We start from the raw sequence: 19408 nt of genomic DNA, 5'->3' as shown, positions 1-19408 counted from the left end.
TCCCATCTCTGTCATACCTCACTGAGGAGTCCATATATCTGCAAGGTGTGATTAGTGTTTCCCATCTCTGCAATACCTCACTGAGGGGTCCATAAATCTGTAAGGTATGATTAGTGTTTCCCATCTCTGTCATACCTCACTGAGGGGTCCATAAATCTGGAAGGTGTGATTAGTGTTTCCCATCTCTGTCATACCTCACTGAGGAGTCCATAAATCTGCAATGTGTGAATAGTGTTTCCAGCTCTGTCATACCTCATTGAGGAGTCCATAAATCTGCAAGGTGTGATTAGTGTTTCCCAGCTCTGTCATACCTCACTGAGGGGTCCATAAATCTGCAAGGTGTGATTACTGTTTCCCATCTCTGTCATACCTCACTGAGGGGTCCATACATCTGCAAGGTGTGATTAGTGTTTCCCAGCTCTGTCATACCTCACTGAGAGGTCCATAAATCTGCAAGGTGTGATTAGTGTTTCCCATCTCTGTCATACCTCATTGAGGGGTCCATAAATCTGCAAGGTGTGATTAGTATTTCCCATCTCTGTCATACCTCACTGAGGGGTCCATAAATCTGCAAGGTGTGATTAGTGTTCCCAGCTCTGTCATACCTCACTGAGGAGTCCATAAATCTGCAAGGTATGATTAGTTTTTCCCATCTCTGTCATACCTCACTGAGGAGTCCATAAATCTGCAAGGTATGATTAGTGTTTCCCATCTCTGTCATACCTCACTGAGGGGTCCATAAATCTGCAAGGTGTGATTAGTGTTCCCAGCTCTGTCATACCTCACTGAGGAGTCCATAAATCTGCAAGGTATGATTAGTTTTTCCCATCTCTGTCATACCTCACTGAGGAGTCCATAAATCTGCAAGGTATGATTAGTGTTTCCCATCTCTGTCATACCTCACTGAGGAGTCCATAAATCTGCAAGGTCTGATTAGTGTTTCCCATCCCTGTCATACCTCACTGAGGGGTTCATACATCTGCAAGGTATGATTAGTGTTTCCCATCTCTGTCATACCTCACTGAGGGGTCCATAAATCTGCAAGGTGTGATTAGTGTTTCCCTTCTCTGTCATACCTCATTGAGGAGTCCATAAATCTGCAAGGTGTGATTAGTGTTTCCCAGCTAAGTCATACCTCACTGAGGGGTCCATAAATCTGCAAGGTATGATTAGCGTTTCCAAGCTCTGTCATACCTTGCTGAGGGGGTCCATAAATCTGCAAGGTGTGATTAGTGTTCCCTGCTCTGTCATACCTCACTGAGTAGTCCATAAATCTGCAAGGTATGATTAGTGTTTCCAAGCTCTGTCATACCTCACTGAGGGGTCTATAAATCTGCAAGGTGTGATTGGTGCTTCCAAGCTCTATCATACTTCACTGAAGGGTCCATAAATCTGCAAGGTGTGATTAGTGTTTCCCAGCTAAGTTATACCTCACTGAGGGGTCCATAAATCTGCAAGGTGTGATTAGTGTTTCCCATCTCTGTCATACCTCACTGAGGGGTCCCTAAATCTGCAAGGTGTGATTAGTGTTTCCCATCTCTGTCATACCTCACTGAGGGGTCCATAAATCTGCAAGGTGTGATTAGTGTTCCCATCTCTGTCATACCTCACTGAGGAGTCCATAAATCTGCAAGGTGTGATTAGTGTTTCCCATCTCTGTCATACCTCACTGAGGAGTCCATAAATCTGTAAGGTATGATTAGTGTTTCCCATCTCTGTCATACCTCACTGAGGGGTCCATAAATCTGGAAGGTGTGATTAGTGTTTCCCATCTCTGTCATACCTCACTGAGGAGTCCATAAATCTGCAAGGTGTGAATAGTGTTTCCAGCTCTGTCATACCTCATTGAGGAGTCCATAAATCTGCAAGGTGTGATTAGTGTTTCCCAGCTCTGTCATACCTCACTGAGGGGTCCATAAATCTGCAAGGTGTGATTAGTGTTTCCCATCTCTGTCATACCTCACTGAGGGGTCCATAAATCTGCAAGGTGTGATTAGTGTTTCCCAGCTCTGTCATACCTCACTGAGAGGTCCATAAATCTGCAAGGTGTGATTAGTGTTTCCCATCTCTGTCATACCTCATTGAGGGGTCCATAAATCTGCAAGGTGTGATTAGTGTTTCCCATCTCTGTCATACCTCACTGAGGGGTCCATAAATCTGCAAGGTGTGATTAGTGTTCCAGCTCTGTCATACCTCACTGAGGAGTCCATAAATCTGCAAGGTATGATTAGTTTTTCCCATCTCTGTCATACCTCACTGAGGAGTCCATAAATCTGCAAGGTATGATTAGTGTTTCCCATCTCTGTCATACCTCACTGAGGAGTCCATAAATCTGCAAGGTGTGAATAGTGTTTCCAGCTCTGTCATACCTCACTGAGGAGTCCATAAATCTGCAAGGTGTGATTAGTGTTTCCCATCTCTGTCATACCTCAATGAGGGGTCCATAAATCTGCAAGGTGTGATTAGTGTTTCCCAGCTCTGTCATACCTCACTGAGGGGTCCATAAATCTGCAAGGTGAGATTAGTGTTTCCCATCTCTGTCATACCTCACTGAGGGGTCCATAAATCTGCAAGGTGTGATTAGTGTTTCCCATCTCTGTCATACCTCACTGAGGAGTCCATAAATCTGCAAACTGTGATTAGTGTTCCCATCTCTGTCATACCTCACTGAGGGGTCCATAAATCTGCAAGGTGTGATTAATGTTTCCCAGCTCTGTCATACCTCACTGAGGGGTCCATAAATCTGCAAGGTGTGATTGGTGTTCCCATCTCTGTCATACCTCACTGAGGGGCCCATAAATCTGCAAGGTATGATTAGTTTTCCCATCTCTGTCATACCTCACTGAGGAGTCCATAAATCTGCAAGGTGTGATTAGTGTTCCCAGCTCTGTTATACCTCAATGAGGGGTCCATAAATCTGCAAGGTGTGATTAGTGTTCCCAGCTCTGTCATATCTCACTGAGGGGTCCATAAATATGCAAGGTGTGATTAGTGTTTCCCAGCTCTGTGATACCTCACTGAGGAGTCCATAAATCTGCAAGGTGTGATTAGTGTTTCCCATCTCTGTCATACCTCACTGAGGAGTCCATAAATCTGCGAGGTGTGATTAGTGTTTCCCATCTCTGTCATACCTCACTGAGGGGTCCGTAAATCTGCAAGGTGTGATTAGTGTTTCCCAGCTCTGTCATACCACACTGAGGGGTCCATAAATCTGCAAGGTATGATTAGTGTTTCCCAGCGCTGTCATCCCTCACTGAGGGGTCCATAAATCTGCAAGGTGTGATTAGTGTTTCCCAGCTCTGTCATACCTCGCTGAGGAGTACATAAATCTGCAAGGTGAGATTAGTGTTTCCCATCTCTGTCATACCTCACTGAGGGGTCCATAAATCTGCAAGGTGTGATTAGTGTTTCCCATCTCTGTCATACCTCACTGAGGAGTCCATAAATCTGCAAGGTGTGATTAGTGCTTCCCATCTCTGTCATACCTCACTGAGGAGTCCATAAATCTGCAAGGTGTGAATAGTGTTTCCAGCTCTGTCATACCTCACTGAGGAGTCCATAAATCTGCAAGGTGTGATTAGTGTTTTCCATCTCTGTCATACCTCACTGAGGGGTCCAGATATCTGCAAGGTGTGATTAGTGTTCCCAGCTTTGTCATACCTCACTGAGGAGTCCATAAATCTGCAAGGTGTGTTTAGTGTTTCCCAGCTCTGTCATACCTCACTGAGGGGTCCATAAATCTGCAAGGTGTAATTAGTGTTTCCCATCTATGTCATACCTCACTGAGGGGTTCATAAATCTGCAAGGTGTGATTAGTGTTCCCACCTCTGTCATACCTCACTGAGGAGTCCATAAATCTGCAAGGTGTGATTAGTGTTTCCCAGCTAAGTCATACCTCACTGAGGGGTCCATAAATCTGCAAGGTATGATTAGCGTTTCCAAGCTCTGTCATACCTTGCTGAGGGGGTCCATAAATCTGCAAGGTGTGATTAGTGTTCCCAGCTCTGTCATACCTCACTGAGTAGTCCATAAATCTGCAAGGTATGATTAGTGTTTCCAAGCTCTGTCATACCTCACTGAGGGGTCTATAAATCTGCAAGGTGTGATTGGTGCTTCCAAGCTCTATCATACCTCACTGAAGGGTCCATAAATCTGCAAGGTGTGATTAGTGTTTCCCAGCTAAGTTATACCTCACTGAGGGGTCCATAAATCTGCAAGGTGTGATTAGTGTTTCCCATCTCTGTCATACCTCACTGAGGGGTCCCTAAATCTGCAAGGTGTGATTAGTGTTTCCCATCTCTGTCATACCTCACTGAGGGGTCCATAAATCTGCAAGGTGTGATTAGTGTTCCCATCTCTGTCATACCTCACTGAGGAGTCCATAAATCTGCAAGGTGTGATTAGTGTTTCCCATCTCTGTCATACCTCACTGAGGAGTCCATAAATCTGCAAGGTGAGATTAGTGTTTCCCATCTCTGTCATACCTCACTGAGGGGTCCATAAATCTGCAAGGTGTGATTAGTGTTTCCCATTTCTGTCACACCTCACTGAGGAGTCCATAAATCTGCAAGGTGTGATTAGTGCTTCCCATCTCTGTCATACCTCACTGAGGAGTCCATAAATCTGCAAGGTGTGAATAGTGTTTCCAGCTCTGTCATACCTCACTGAGGAGTCCATAAATCTGCAAGGTGTGATTAGTGTTTCCCATCTCTGTCATACTTCAATGAGGGGTCCATAAATCTGCAAGGTGTGATTAGAGTTCCCATCTCTGTCATACCTCACTGAGGAGTCCATAAATCTGCAAACTGTGATTAGTGTTCCCATCTCTGTCATACCTCACTGAGGGGTCCATAAATCTGCAAGGTGTGATTAGTGTTTCCCAGCTCTGTCATACCTCACTGAGGGGTCCATAAATCTGCAAGGTGTGATTAGTGTTCCCATCTCTGTCATACCTCACTGAGGGGTCCATAAATCTGCAAGGTATGATTAGTTTTTCCCATCTCTGTCATACCTCACTGAGGAGTCCATAAATCTGCAAGGTGTGATTAGTGTTCCCAGCTCTGTTATACCTCAATGAGAGGTCCATAAATCTGCAAGGTGTGATTAGTGTTCCCAGCTCTGTCATACCTCACTGAGGGGTCCATAAATATGCAAGGTGTGATTAGTGTTTCCCAGCTCTGTCATACCTCACTGAGGAGTCCATAAATCTGCAAGGTGTGATTAGTGTTTCCCATCTCTGTCATACCTTACTGAGGAGTCCATAAGTCTGCGAGGTGTGATTAGTGTTTCCCATCTCTGTCATACCTCACTGAGGGGTCCGTAAATCTGCAAGGTGTGATTAGTGTTTCCCAGCTCTGTCATACCTCACTGAGGGGTCCATAAATCTGCAAGGTATGATTAGTGTTTCCCAGCGCTGTCATCCCTCACTGAGGGGTCCATAAATCTGCAAGGTGTGATTAGTGTTTCCCAGCTCTGTCATACCTCATCTGAGGGGTCCATAAATCTGCAAGGTGTGATTAGTGTTTCCCATCTCTGTCGTACCTCACTGAGGGGTCTATAAATCTGCAAGGTGTGATTGGTGCTTCCAAGCTCTATCATACCTCACTGAAGGGTCCATAAATCTGCAAGGTGTGATTAGTGTTTCCCAGCTAAGTTATACCTCACTGAGGGGTCCATAAATCTGCAAGGTGTGATTAGTGTTTCCCATCTCTGTCATACCTCACTGAGGGGTCCATAAATCTGCAAGGTGTGATTAGTGTTTCCCATCTCTGTCATACCTCACTGAGGGGTCCATAAATCTGCAAGGTGTGATTAGTGTTCCCATCTCTGTCATACCTCACTGAGGAGTCCATAAATCTGCAAGGTGTGATTAGTGTTTCCCATCTCTGTCATACCTCACTGAGGAGTCCATAAATCTGCAAGGTGAGATTAGTGTTTCCCATCTCTGTCATACCTCACTGAGGGGTCCATAAATCTGCAAGGTGTGATTAGTGTTTCCCATCTCTGTCACACCTCAGTGAGGAGTCCATAAATCTGCAAGGTGTGATTAGTGCTTCCCATCTCTGTCATACCTCACTGAGGAGTCCATAAATCTGCAAGGTCTGAATAGTGTTTCCAGCTCTGTCATACCTCACTGAGGAGTCCATAAATCTGCAAGGTGTGATTAGTGTTTCCCATCTCTGTCATACCTCAATGAGGGGTCCATAAATCTGCAAGGTGTGATTAGAGTTCCTATCTCTGTCATACCTCACTGAGGAGTCAATAAATCTGCAAACTGTGATTAGTGTTCCCATCTCTGTCATACCTCACTGAGGGGTCCATAAATCTGCAAGGTGTGATTAGTGTTTCCCAGCTCTGTCATACCTCACTGAGGGGTCCATAAATCTGCAAGGTGTGATTAGTGTTCCCATCTCTGTCATACCTCACTGAGGGGTCCATAAATCTGCAAGGTATGATTAGTTTTTCCCATCTCTGTCATACCTCACTGAGGAGTCCATAAATCTGCAAGGTGTGATTAGTGTTCCCAGCTCTGTTATACCTCAATGAGGGGTCCATAAATCTGCAAGGTGTGATTAGTGTTCCCAGCTCTGTCATACCTCACTGAGGGGTCCATAAATATGCAAGGTGTGATTAGTGTTTCCCAGCTCTGTCATACCTCACTGAGGAGTCCATAAATCTGCAAGGTGTGATTAGTGTTTCCCATCTCTGTCATACCTTACTGAGGAGTCCATAAGTCTGCGAGGTGTGATTAGTGTTTCCCATCTCTGTCATACCTCACTGAGGGGTCCGTAAATCTGCAAGGTGTGATTAGTGTTTCCCAGCTCTGTCATACCTCACTGAGGGGTCCATAAATCTGCAAGGTATGATTAGTGTTTCCCAGCTGTCATCCCTCACTGAGGGGTCCATAAATCTGCAAGGTGTGATTAGTGTTTCCCAGCTCTGTCATACCTCACTGAGGGGTCCATAAATCTGCAAGGTGTGATTAGTGTTCCCATCTCTGTCATACCTCACTGAGGAGTCCATAAATCTGCAAGGTGTGATTAGAGTTTCCCAGCTCTGTCATACCTCACTGAGGGGTCCATAAATCTGCAAGGTGTGATTAGTGTTCCCAGCTCTGTCATACCTCACTGAGGGGTCCATAAATCTGCAAGGTGTGATTACTGTTCCCATCTCTGTAATACCTCACTGAGGGGTCCATAAATCTGCAAGGTGTGATTAGTGTTTCCCATCTCTGTCATACCTCACTGAGGAGTCCATAAATCTGCAAGGTGTGATTAGTGTTTCCCATCTCTGTCATACCTCACTGAGGAGTCCATATATCTGCAAGGTGTGATTAGTGTTTCCCATCTCTGCAATACCTCACTGAGGGGTCCATAAATCTGTAAGGTATGATTAGTGTTTCCATCTCTGTCATACCTCACTGAGGGTCCATAAATCTGGAAGGTGTGATTAGTGTTTCCCATCTCTGTCATACCTCACTGAGGAGTCCATAAATCTGCAATGTGTGAATAGTGTTTCCAGCTCTGTCATACCTCATTGAGGAGTCCATAAATCTGCAAGGTGTGATTAGTGTTTCCCAGCTCTGTCATACCTCACTGAGGGGTCCATAAATCTGCAAGGTGTGATTAGTGTTTCCCATCTCTGTCATACCTCACTGAGGGGTCCATAAATCTGCAAGGTGTGATTAGTGTTTCCCAGCTCTGTCATACCTCACTGAGAGGTCCATAAATCTGCAAGGTGTGATTAGTGTTTCCCATCTCTGTCATACCTCATTGAGGGGTCCATAAATCTGCAAGGTGTGATTAGTATTTCCCATCTCTGTCATACCTCACTGAGGGGTCCATAAATCTGCAAGGTGTGATTAGTGTTCCCAGCTCTGTCATACCTCACTGAGGAGTCCATAAATCTGCAAGGTATGATTAGTTTTTCCCATCTCTGTCATACCTCACTGAGGAGTCCATAAATCTGCAAGGTATGATTAGTGTTTCCCATCTCTGTCATACCTCACTGAGGGGTCCATAAATCTGCAAGGTGTGATTAGTGTTCCCAGCTCTGTCATACCTCACTGAGGAGTCCATAAATCTGCAAGGTATGATTAGTTTTTCCCATCTCTGTCATACCTCACTGAGGAGTCCATAAATCTGCAAGGTATGATTAGTGTTTCCCATCTCTGTCATACCTCACTGAGGAGTCCATAAATCTGCAAGGTCTGATTAGTGTTTCCCATCTCTGTCATACATCACTGAGGGGTTCATACATCTGCAAGGTATGATTAGTGTTTCCCATCTCTGTCATACCTCACTGAGGGGTCCATAAATCTGCAAGGTGTGATTAGTGTTTCCCTTCTCTGTCATACCTCATTGAGGAGTCCATAAATCTGCAAGGTGTGATTAGTGTTTCCCAGCTAAGTCATACCTCACTGAGGATTAGTGTTCCCTGCTCTGTCATACCTCACTGAGTAGTCCATAAATCTGCAAGGTATGATTAGTGTTTCCAAGCTCTGTCATACCTCACTGAGGGGTCTATAAATCTGCAAGGTGTGATTGGTGCTTCCAAGCTCTATCATACTTCACTGAAGGGTCCATAAATCTGCAAGGTGTGATTAGTGTTTCCCAGCTAAGTTATACCTCACTGAGGGGTCCATAAATCTGCAAGGTGTGATTAGTGTTTCCCATCTCTGTCATACCTCACTGAGGGGTCCCTAAATCTGCAAGGTGTGATTAGTGTTTCCCATCTCTGTCATACCTCACTGAGGGGTCCATAAATCTGCAAGGTGTGATTAGTGTTCCCATCTCTGTCATACCTCACTGAGGAGTCCATAAATCTGCAAGGTGTGATTAGTGTTTCCCATCTCTGTCATACCTCACTGAGGAGTCCATAAATCTGTAAGGTATGATTAGTGTTTCCCATCTCTGTCATACCTCACTGAGGGGTCCATAAATCTGGAAGGTGTGATTAGTGTTTCCCATCTCTGTCATACCTCACTGAGGAGTCCATAAATCTGCAAGGTGTGAATAGTGTTTCCAGCTCTGTCATACCTCATTGAGGAGTCCATAAATCTGCAAGGTGTGATTAGTGTTTCCCAGCTCTGTCATACCTCACTGAGGGGTCCATAAATCTGCAAGGTGTGATTAGTGTTTCCCATCTCTGTCATACCTCACTGAGGGGTCCATAAATCTGCAAGGTGTGATTAGTGTTTCCCATCTCTGTCATACCTCACTGAGGAGTCCATAAATCTGCAAGGTATGAATAGTGTTTCCAGCTCTGTCATACCTCATTGAGGAGTCCATAAATCTGCAAGGTGTGATTAGTGTTTCCCAGCTCTGTCATACCTCACTGAGGGGTCCATAAATCTGCAAGGTGTGATTAGTGTTTCCCATCTCTGTCATACCTCATTGAGGGGTCCTTAAATCTGCAAGGTGTGATTAGTGCTTCCCATCTCTGTCATACCTCACTGAGGGGTCCATAAATCTGCAAGGTGTGATTAGTGTTCCCAGCTCTGTCATACCTCACTGAGGAGTCCATAAATCTGCAAGGTATGATTAGTTTTTCCCATCTCTGTCATACCTCACTGAGGAGTCCATAAATCTGCAAGGTATGATTAGTGTTTCCCATCTCTGTCATACCTCACTGAGGGGTCCATAAATCTGCAAGGTGTGATTAGTGTTCCCAGCTCTGTCATACCTCACTGATGAGTCCATAAATCTGCAAGGTATGATTAGTTTTTCCCATCTCTGTCATACCTCACTGAGGAGTCCATAAATCTGCAAGGTATGATTAGTGTTTCCCATCTCTGTCATACCTCACTGAGGAGTCCATAAATCTGCAAGGTCTGATTAGTGTTTCCCATCTCTGTCATACCTCACTGAGGGGTTCATACATCTGCAAGGTATGATTAGTGTTTCCCATCTCTGTCATACCTCACAGAGGGGTCCATAAATCTGCAAAGTGTGATTAGTGTTCCCATCTCTGTCATACCTCATTGAGGAGTCCATAAATCTGCAAGGTGTGATTAGTGTTTTCCATCTCTGTCATACTTCACTGAGGGGTCCATAAACCTGCAAGGTATGATTAGTGTTTCCCAGCTCTGTCATACCTCACTGAGGAGTCCATAAATCTGCAAGGTGTGATTAGTGTTTCCCTTCTCTGTCATACCTCATTGAGGAGTCCATAAATCTGCAAGGTGTGATTAGTGTTTCCCATCTCTGTCATACTTCACTGAGGGGTCCATAAACCTGCAAGGTATGATTAGTGTTTCCCAGCTCTGTCATACCTCACTGAGGAGTCCATAAATCTGCAAGGTGTGATTAGTGTTTCCCATCTCTGTCATAACTCACTGAGGGGTCCATAAATCTGCAAGGTGTGATTAGTGTTTCCCTTCTCTGTCATACCTCATTGAGGAGTCCATAAATCTGCAAGGTGTGATTAGTGTTTCCCATCTCTGTCATACTTCACTGAGGGGTCCATAAACCTGCAAGGTATGATTAGTGTTTCCCAGCTCTGTCATACCTCACTGAGGAGTCCATAAATCTGCAAGGTGTGATTAGTGTTTCCCATCTCTGTCATAACTCACTGAGGGGTCCATAAATCTGCAAGGTGTGATTAGTGTTCCCCATCTCTGTCATACCTCACTGAGGAGTCCATAAATCTGCAAGGTGTGATTAGTGTTCCCAGCTCTGTCATACCTCACTGAGGATCCATAAATCTGCAAGTTGTTATTAGTGTTTCCCAGCTCTGTCATACCTCACTGAGGAGTCCACACATTTGGAGTACCTACAGAGGGCAGTATTTGCCCTCCAGGTCCCACACATGCTCTCAGTGTTGTGTGCTGTCTCTTGCTGCCATTGGACCTCATGTAAACATGCATGTGAAAGTCAATATTCCTTAGTTAATCACCAATGCATGTATATGATCCATAGACCAAATGCAACGCCAAACTGACTGAAATGTAAACTGCTCTCCCCACAGATGTACTTTTGGCTCTACACATGTATCTTGAAAAGTGAATGCTCTGTGTACCAACTGCACCAGCGATAATCAAAACACAAAAATTACAGAAACATCACCACCAAGCTGACATCATAACACTTTATGACAAGAACCCTAGAAGCTTCCCAGCAAGTGAAACTAGGAGCTCTTCATATATGGTGATGTCCCCTGCTACAGTCTACAGCACTGACTATAATGTAATGCCCTTGACCATGGCCATCCATATATCCAAAGTGGACCCAAATGCAACAAAATCATATAGATCATGTAGAGAAACTCACAGTGAAAGAATAAAGTACAGAACTGTGAGGTATAACCACATTCACACATTAATTTATCCTGTGGATGGCAACTGTAGTGACATAACATCCCCATGAATGTAACTACATAATAAAAAACACAGACGCAAATACAGGAGTGTAAAAAACATCCACCAGGCCGGCATACTAGCTTATCACTGTGCTGTAAAATATACAAAAAATATCTCCTATACGTACCTACCATTAGGATCTAGGATCCTTATAACATAAGTACTTACCATTTGGATCTGGGTTATTATAGCATAGATACATAACACTAGGATCTAGGGCCCTCATAACATTGGTATAGACCATTAAGATCTAGGGCCCTTGTAACATAAGTACTGACCATTGGAATCTAGGGTCCTTATCAGTATATACCCTCATCTCCTGAGTGTACTGGGAGCAGCAGCAGCAGCACCACAGGCACTTGGTGGAGGTAAATTTGTGACAGCATCTCATCTACAAGCCAGTCTCTGTCTTTTGAGTGTTTGCAGTCTGACAGAGAAGCCTGTTTATCTGACAGCCATCCTAAGTAAGAGTACATGTATGTGCTGGGTAAGAAAAAAGAAGTTGGCCAGTGGAGGTAGGGAAGGAAGGGTTGAGGTTGACAGAGAGCTGCTGGATTAGAGGGGTAATTGTAAATATGGTGTTGGACTGGAGCAGCACTGTATTGTGACACTATAATCTCTCCTAAGGGGCAACTAAAAGAATTCCAGGTAGCAGGTTTAATTTTGATTAAATGTTCCTTCTCCGGTAGTTAAACTTGAATTTAGACTTATGCAGAGTGAACGCTTCGTCAGTGGCAGTACACAGGAGATAAGAGGCAGATGTTTGCAGTAACTTTGATCTGGGTGGAGGGCATTGATTGCAGTTAATTATTTTGCATGGAAGCAAGTGTGGTAGTAGGGAGGCTTGAGCTGTTATTTGTAGCCAATTAGCCGTAGTTTGGGTAAGACAGTGATGCTTCCTGGAATGGGATACATTTATAAAATAATGCACTGTATGTCCTAGTAGTGTCTGGATGTTTTGTGTTGTGTGTGTGTTCTTGGAGGTCTTTAATGTTGCTAGTGGAATACAATACTCTACAATTTACTTAAGACCCACACCTGGACTGGTATCTTGCCTATATCTGAGTAGAGCTATAGAATACTGTACAACAGAAAGGCACAAGTCCCCAGAAGGACAACACAGCCTGCTATGTAGTTCACTTGTGAGCAACATCTGGTCAGCATCCTTCAATCTGTTTTACCTTACCCATATATACTCCACCTGCTTCACTGTAAATGTGGACCCCCTCTAGCTAAAAGGGTTCCTCCATTACTAACTGCCCTATTCTGCACTGCATACTCTCAATGAGCAGTATTGGACATCCCCTGTAGCACCTCATATGCTGCCTGGGTATTAGCAGGGACTAAGAAAAATTTGGGGGCAGGTTATCTGGGCCATGGAGCAGATGCCTGGATGTCTCAGCCTTAAATACCCTGCTTCAAGCACCACCCAACGTAGGTGGCTCTACATGTCCACAAAGGCCAGTCCTTCTTATTCATCATCCTATCAGACTACAAATAAGCTTGTGCTATGTTAACTTCAGGTTATGCTAGCACTTTTACTCTTTTCTCTGAAACTTGCATTGTGAACCGTATTCATGACGATGGCTATACAATCCCTTCTGGTTTCAGCTATGCTAAACCTAGCACTAAATAGTATTTTGAACCTGATGCCTTCCTTGTATTCCTAAATTGTTTCTTCATAGGTACAATGCCCATTCAAAGGACTAAGTGTCCAATTAAACAAACCTGTTGGTCAGTGTTACCACCCAAGAAAATGATAATTCTCCAGAAACTTTCTCCCACTTCATACTGTGTTCTGTTTTAGCCATAATCTTTAGTTATGACTGCTTTAACACTGGCCCATTCTGCGGGAGCACTGTAATGAACTTCAGAAATGATGTCCTATCTAATCTGACCAATACATTGCCCACGTTACTGCTATAAGCATGCAAAACAAAGGTCATGTCTGGATCTTTACAAACCTGACATCTTATCTGTCCCTGAAATTTTGTGAAAATCAGCTGATGATGATACTACTTTCTCACTGACAGACTGCGTTTTAAGGAAACACTGAATCAACAAAAGTGCAAGTGATGTTATTGTCCTTGGCAGTAATAATCTCTCCTGCTTTTTTCTGATACCCAGATCCTATATTTCGCAAACAGAGAATCATTACCGATGAATGTGAATGTCAGTAAATCCAGACTGTTTGCTGACATTTATAATGTATGTCAATCTTATGAATTTGTTTCTAACATACATCATTATTGGTTCTATATGCAGGGTAAATCAGAGTTCATTGTTTCAAGAGACTTTAGTAAAATATAAAAAAATAAGAACTAACGTTGGGTGGCACAATGTCAGGGCACTTCTATGGGCTAGACTTGTAAAGGCTCCAGGGCGATTAGCCTAGTACACACCTATGAACCTATAAATACATGTATAATACAATAATTCTATCCATAGAACACTTGATTGCATGCATTTCTTAGCAGAACTTATAACATAATTATTTTCAAAATATGATGTCTGAAATAGCACAGGGCTGGGTTCAGTAAAGCTCTCTGAAGCTATTTGCGGACAGCACAGCACATCAAAGGTGGACTTCAACACACCTGCTGCAGATGCAATTTCAGAAGACACACTGAAGGCAGCCTGAGTACTTAAGTATTCAGCATAGGATAATTAGAGATGCCACGCATGTTGGTCTGATTCGAAAACATATTATGCACACAAAATGAATCTTAAATGCGCCAAACAGACACACCAACTCAATTTCTAAAGGCCTCGGTGAATGCTTTATGGACCACAAGGAATTCAAGCAAATACTATGGATTACAGCGAAATCTGTAGCAAAATTTCAAAAAATATGTAAAAATGCAACCTGCTGTCAATGAACTGCAACAGGCTGCAGTCATACAAGCCACAAATGAGCCTGTAGCTGTGCACCCTAGAAGGCAGCCAGCTAGAGTAAGAGCAAGGATGCAACTAAACCAGTTGCTAAACCAGCAAATAGTTGACAGATACCGGCTAGATAGACAACTGGTGCAGGCTGCCTGCAACATGTGCCCTACATATGTCTGTGGAGACCCTGCAAGGAGACCACATCCCCCTTGAATCCAAAGTGTGTCTCAGCCTGGGTGTACTTGCATCTGGACCATTCCAGAGACATGTGGAGTTATGCTGTGGGAGTATCACAGAGAGCTGCCAGTTGTATCCTGGCAGAATTCCTGGAAGCAATGTGCAGCAAGGTGGATGACTACATACACTTTCCATCCACCCCCATGGAGTGGAGAACTGTAATGCACTGGCTTTACAGCATCACAAACTTCCCACATGTACTTGGTACAATAGATTGCACACACACATACCTATTAAGACACCAGTACATCTTGAACTAGACCAATACATAAAATGAAGGGGATGGCCATCCATCAACTGCAGATGGCAGCATAACAAACATCATGGCAGCACATCTTGGAAGTGTCCATGATGCTGCCATTTGGAGGAAAAGTGGATTGAGGGCTGCATTTACGTGAGGTGAAATACCTGAGGGACTGCTACCTGGTAAGTATTGGAACACAGCTATGATGGAAGTTAAGGGTACCCCTCACAACAATATCCATCCTGACAACATGTGTTTCTACTTCCCCTCAACAGGTGACTGTGGTTACTCACTTGACCTGTGGATAATGACCCTGTAGGGTGAACAGTCCAACCCTGCACAGGAGGCCTACAATGGATCACACACAACCAGCAAGACCATAGACTGTGTGTTTGGTGTATTGAAAGCTAGAATCAGATGTCTGGACACATCCAGGGATGCATGGCAATACACACCTGAAAAGGCAACACAGATAATAACTGTGTGCGCCAAGCTGCACAGCATACTAACCCGAGCACATGTCAGTCTTCCAGTTGCAGGTGTGAGTGAACTATCCTAAGAACCCCAGATGTCTGAAGCTGACATTTCACAGAGATCAAAGGAGGAGCAGGAGGACACAGGGGACAGAAGGCATAAGCGTAGGCAATGAAGGGTGTGACCAGAAGTGCAGACCCAGGCAACACGACAGCATCTGACCCACGTCTTTGAGTCATGACAAGTCGCACATACATGAGTACATAGATTGAACATTTATGCTCAAGTGTTGCCCCATCACTACAGCACAGATTGCATCTAATGGCAAGTATCCACTAGATGGACATACTGAGCATCACACATAACAACATAATCCTAACAAATTACAACATAAGCATATGTAAATGTGTCACAACAGGGATCATCAACTTGGGCCACAACTGACAGAGGTATGCATACGCACCCAGGTTGTTGTATCACTGTATGGAAAACAATAAGGGTCACACATCAGTGCTATACATACATATCTCTATATATAATAACAAGAAAAAAACAGAAACCACACAGGTCATAATGCAGACATTTTAATATCAGAAGACACAGATCAAAGTAAAGTGGTAATTCAATAGTATAAGCTTGTTGGACACACTCTAACATAGTCTAGGGTGACCTCACTGACATCTCACACCATGATCCACTCTGCCCTGACCATATACAGACACATCTTCCCCTGGTTGTTCCACAGGGGCGATTGATAGGGTGACAACATCATGCTGATGTGAAGGAGCATGGCTGTGAGTTGAAGGCTTCATGATTGGCAGGACCATAGCAGATGGGCCAGCAGTTGAACTCTGTGCAGGTTGGACCATAACTATTCTTGATGGCCAATGGTAGTTCTATGGAAAAGTGGCCTGCCTCTCCCAGGTTTCAATCTCTGAGCAGTTAAGGAAAGCAGAATCTTACTGATAGCATGACACTGCTGGAGTACTGTAGAGGCCAGGGTTTCTACCAACCATGCCACGCTTACCGGTCACTCATTCTGAGTGGCCAGTGCAACCATAATCACATCATGTCTGTGATCTTGTCCTTCATACATGACATGTAGCTAGTGTGCCACATGATCTGTGGCATGGGCAAGTGCACAGAGATCTGACCGATGCCATTGCTCTGACCGTTCACTCACCTGCAGCAGGAAGCTGACACCCTCTGACACCTGGCCATGCACAAGATCTGCTCACCTGCATCTACTGTGTCACCCTGTTTTTGGTTGTTGTGTGGAACTGCCTTCAGCAGCAGTCTCAACTGGGGTCTGTTGATCAAAGGTCTCACCCTATTCAGCATCAGCTGTGCCAGCATCCTCTGAATGGCTAGACAAGTTGACCTCCACATCTGAGGCTACAGCTGCAGCAACATCACTGTCAACCTCATGGATGGACTCTCCAAACACCTCAAGGTCCTCTTTGCCATGGGCCATATTTCCATGCTGAGAGACATCTTGAACCACATCATGATCGCTGAATGGGCTGCTGAGTGATAAAGACAGTTAACGTGCTACAAGATACAAAGACACAAATCAGGACAATGTACTTACATCACATGCTAGATAGCATCAAAGACATATAACATATATATCTCACTGCAATGTTACAAATAATAATGACATTGCATGAGGTCTACTTAATGTATATTTCATGGAATCTATATAAATGAAGTATATAATTTGGTTACAAGGCCAGCGTACATGACATATGTGAGGAATAAAAAACACACACCTCACAACAGCTCATGGGAAAATGGTGCTATTGAAGATGGATGAACTTGTATAGAAAATAAAAACAGCATTAGTGATCACAGCAGGTGAACACAGTTAAAACATACAGAAGGTGTGACATACACATACCACTTGTATGTGCACTCAATGATGCTGATGCAGACTGGACTAGGAATGGTAAGAAGGACACAATATTAATGGAGGTCAGCTGTAGGATTAAGAGCAGTGACAGGTCTGAAACATAATTAATAACATGCCACTGACAGACTCAGGCTGTGGAGAGGCTGTGGGTTGTACTGTGGATGCTGTGCTGGGAAAGTAAAGAGAAAGATAACACAGTCATGTATTTAGTAAAAAGAAAACTGACACAATGTGCATGTGCAGCAAAAACTCACTTGATGGACTTTGCAACCGACATCAGGTAGGCCTGTGTGGACAAATGTTGACATAAATGTTGTATCACATATGTGCTACACATTGATGCAACCTATGACAATTTCGCTATAACATATATGGTCTTTTTGCACTTGACCTTGCACAGCCTGGGACTCCACTGGATGTACATGTAGTTTACAACGTTAGGTAAATAACCATATGACAGTAAACAGCAGTGCCATGAAACGAGGCTGAAGCATTAACAAGGTAGTGATCACAATAACAGTATGGGGACACTCACCTATCAATTCCTGGTTTAGTAGATGGATCTGTGAATATTAATGCAAACAGCATTACAACTGTTGTTTGGACTGCTCTGTCTGTACTTCAGTTGTACCAATACATGTCATTAGACTTATGTCCATCATAATGTGTGTGCATGGCTGAACTCTGCTATTGTAAAGCAAAAACAACAATACATGAATATGCATGCTACAGCAATATGCAGCGATTGTCTCAATGCACAGCCATGTAACGGAAAGAAACACATACATGTTCAGCCTGGAACTCCGGCTTCAATTCCACCACCAGGGATGCATTGCTCCTCTCTTGCTGTGTGTAGTGAGGCCAGAAATATTCTGATGTCATCGGGGGGGGGGGGCCAACGGACAAAGGTGGTCCACAAGCAATGGCAGCTCTCAGTCTCTCGTAATGTCTCACTCTGTTGGCTGCACGAAGAATAATGTCTGAGAATCATAATCAGTAGGCTTCATGGAATTGGTTGTGGCCTCCAACTGCATTGATCATCTTGGTGAGGTTGGTCCAGATTTAATTTTTCCAAACTGTATCACCTGAATGGCCTAGGAGTCTTCATCCATATTACCAGAGAGCATCAATTATGATGTCCTTTTTCTGGGGGTAGATGTTGTCACCCCTAGGATAGCTGGCCATCTAAAAGACAATGATACTCACATGATAATATTCCTGTGTGAGCCCATTTATGCATTTGATTCCGTGTACAGCATATGTCAACATAAACAATATGCATTTTTGTGCAATGCAAAGGTCTGTATAACACTGTCTATGATAAATACTAATGTGACATATAAAAAGTAACAATGCCTTCATACATAACATTTGTAAAATCAGCATAACTTACAATACCTTTACAGTTCTTGAGTGGGATTAGAACCACCTCACAATGCATATATGTTGAATGGAGGTCCATAGACAAAAGCATCTTGCCACAGAAGTCTGCTTGCATTTCATGTTAAAGTTCTACTGCAAGTAACAATTGAAGAACTTACAGAAAGTGCCGGAATAGCTCAGGATCCATAGGCAGGCAGCAGACAGTACGGATCCTTAGTATATTGAGCCAGTAGTGATAACACCTTTGTTAAGAAACATCATTGCAGAAATATCAATAACAGCAACAGCACATGCTTTAAGTTTTGTTAGGAAACATGAATTAAGAAATATCAGTAATAACATCACACACTAGATATGGATAGTGTCAGAATCCATAGGTTTCTGTAGTTACACCACTGTGTGCAAGGAATTATAGTAAGAACTGTAGATAATCCATAAATCAGCCTTTATATAGTGTTACCATTTGCAGTATAAGTCTATTTATACAACTGCATATGGGATGGAAATCCGTTATTTAAAATAACAAAACCTGTATGCATAAAGTTCAAAACAGCATCACTCCAGTAACTTTTAACAACTTCTGTTAAAGATAACATTTTGAATAACAATTAATTTAAACAGGTACCTTTGGAAATGGCTGACTTGAAGAGATTTACTTATCGCCAAAACAGAAATGTTACAAATTGCCAATGTACGGCTCGCTCCAAATCACAGAATCAAAGTGCACCTAATGTGCACCCACCTGTAAGCACCATTTGCATCATACATAATTAATGAGGTTTATTAAAATTCAGGTTTTTGGAACCCCATTCTCTTACCTCCATGTAAATTAGTTTCATGTGCCGAAATACCCAGGTTTGATGTGTAAACACCCAAAAGATATCGATAAACAGTACCATGAGTGGCACATGCC

The sequence above is a fragment of the Protopterus annectens genome, chromosome 2.part1 (assembly GCF_019279795.1).
Source record: "Protopterus annectens isolate FY-2018-M chromosome 2.part1, PAN1.0, whole genome shotgun sequence".
Lineage (NCBI taxonomy): Eukaryota > Metazoa > Chordata > Ceratodontiformes > Protopteridae > Protopterus > Protopterus annectens.
The sequence above is the reverse complement of the archived record's forward strand: the minus strand, read 5'-3'. Positions refer to the sequence as shown.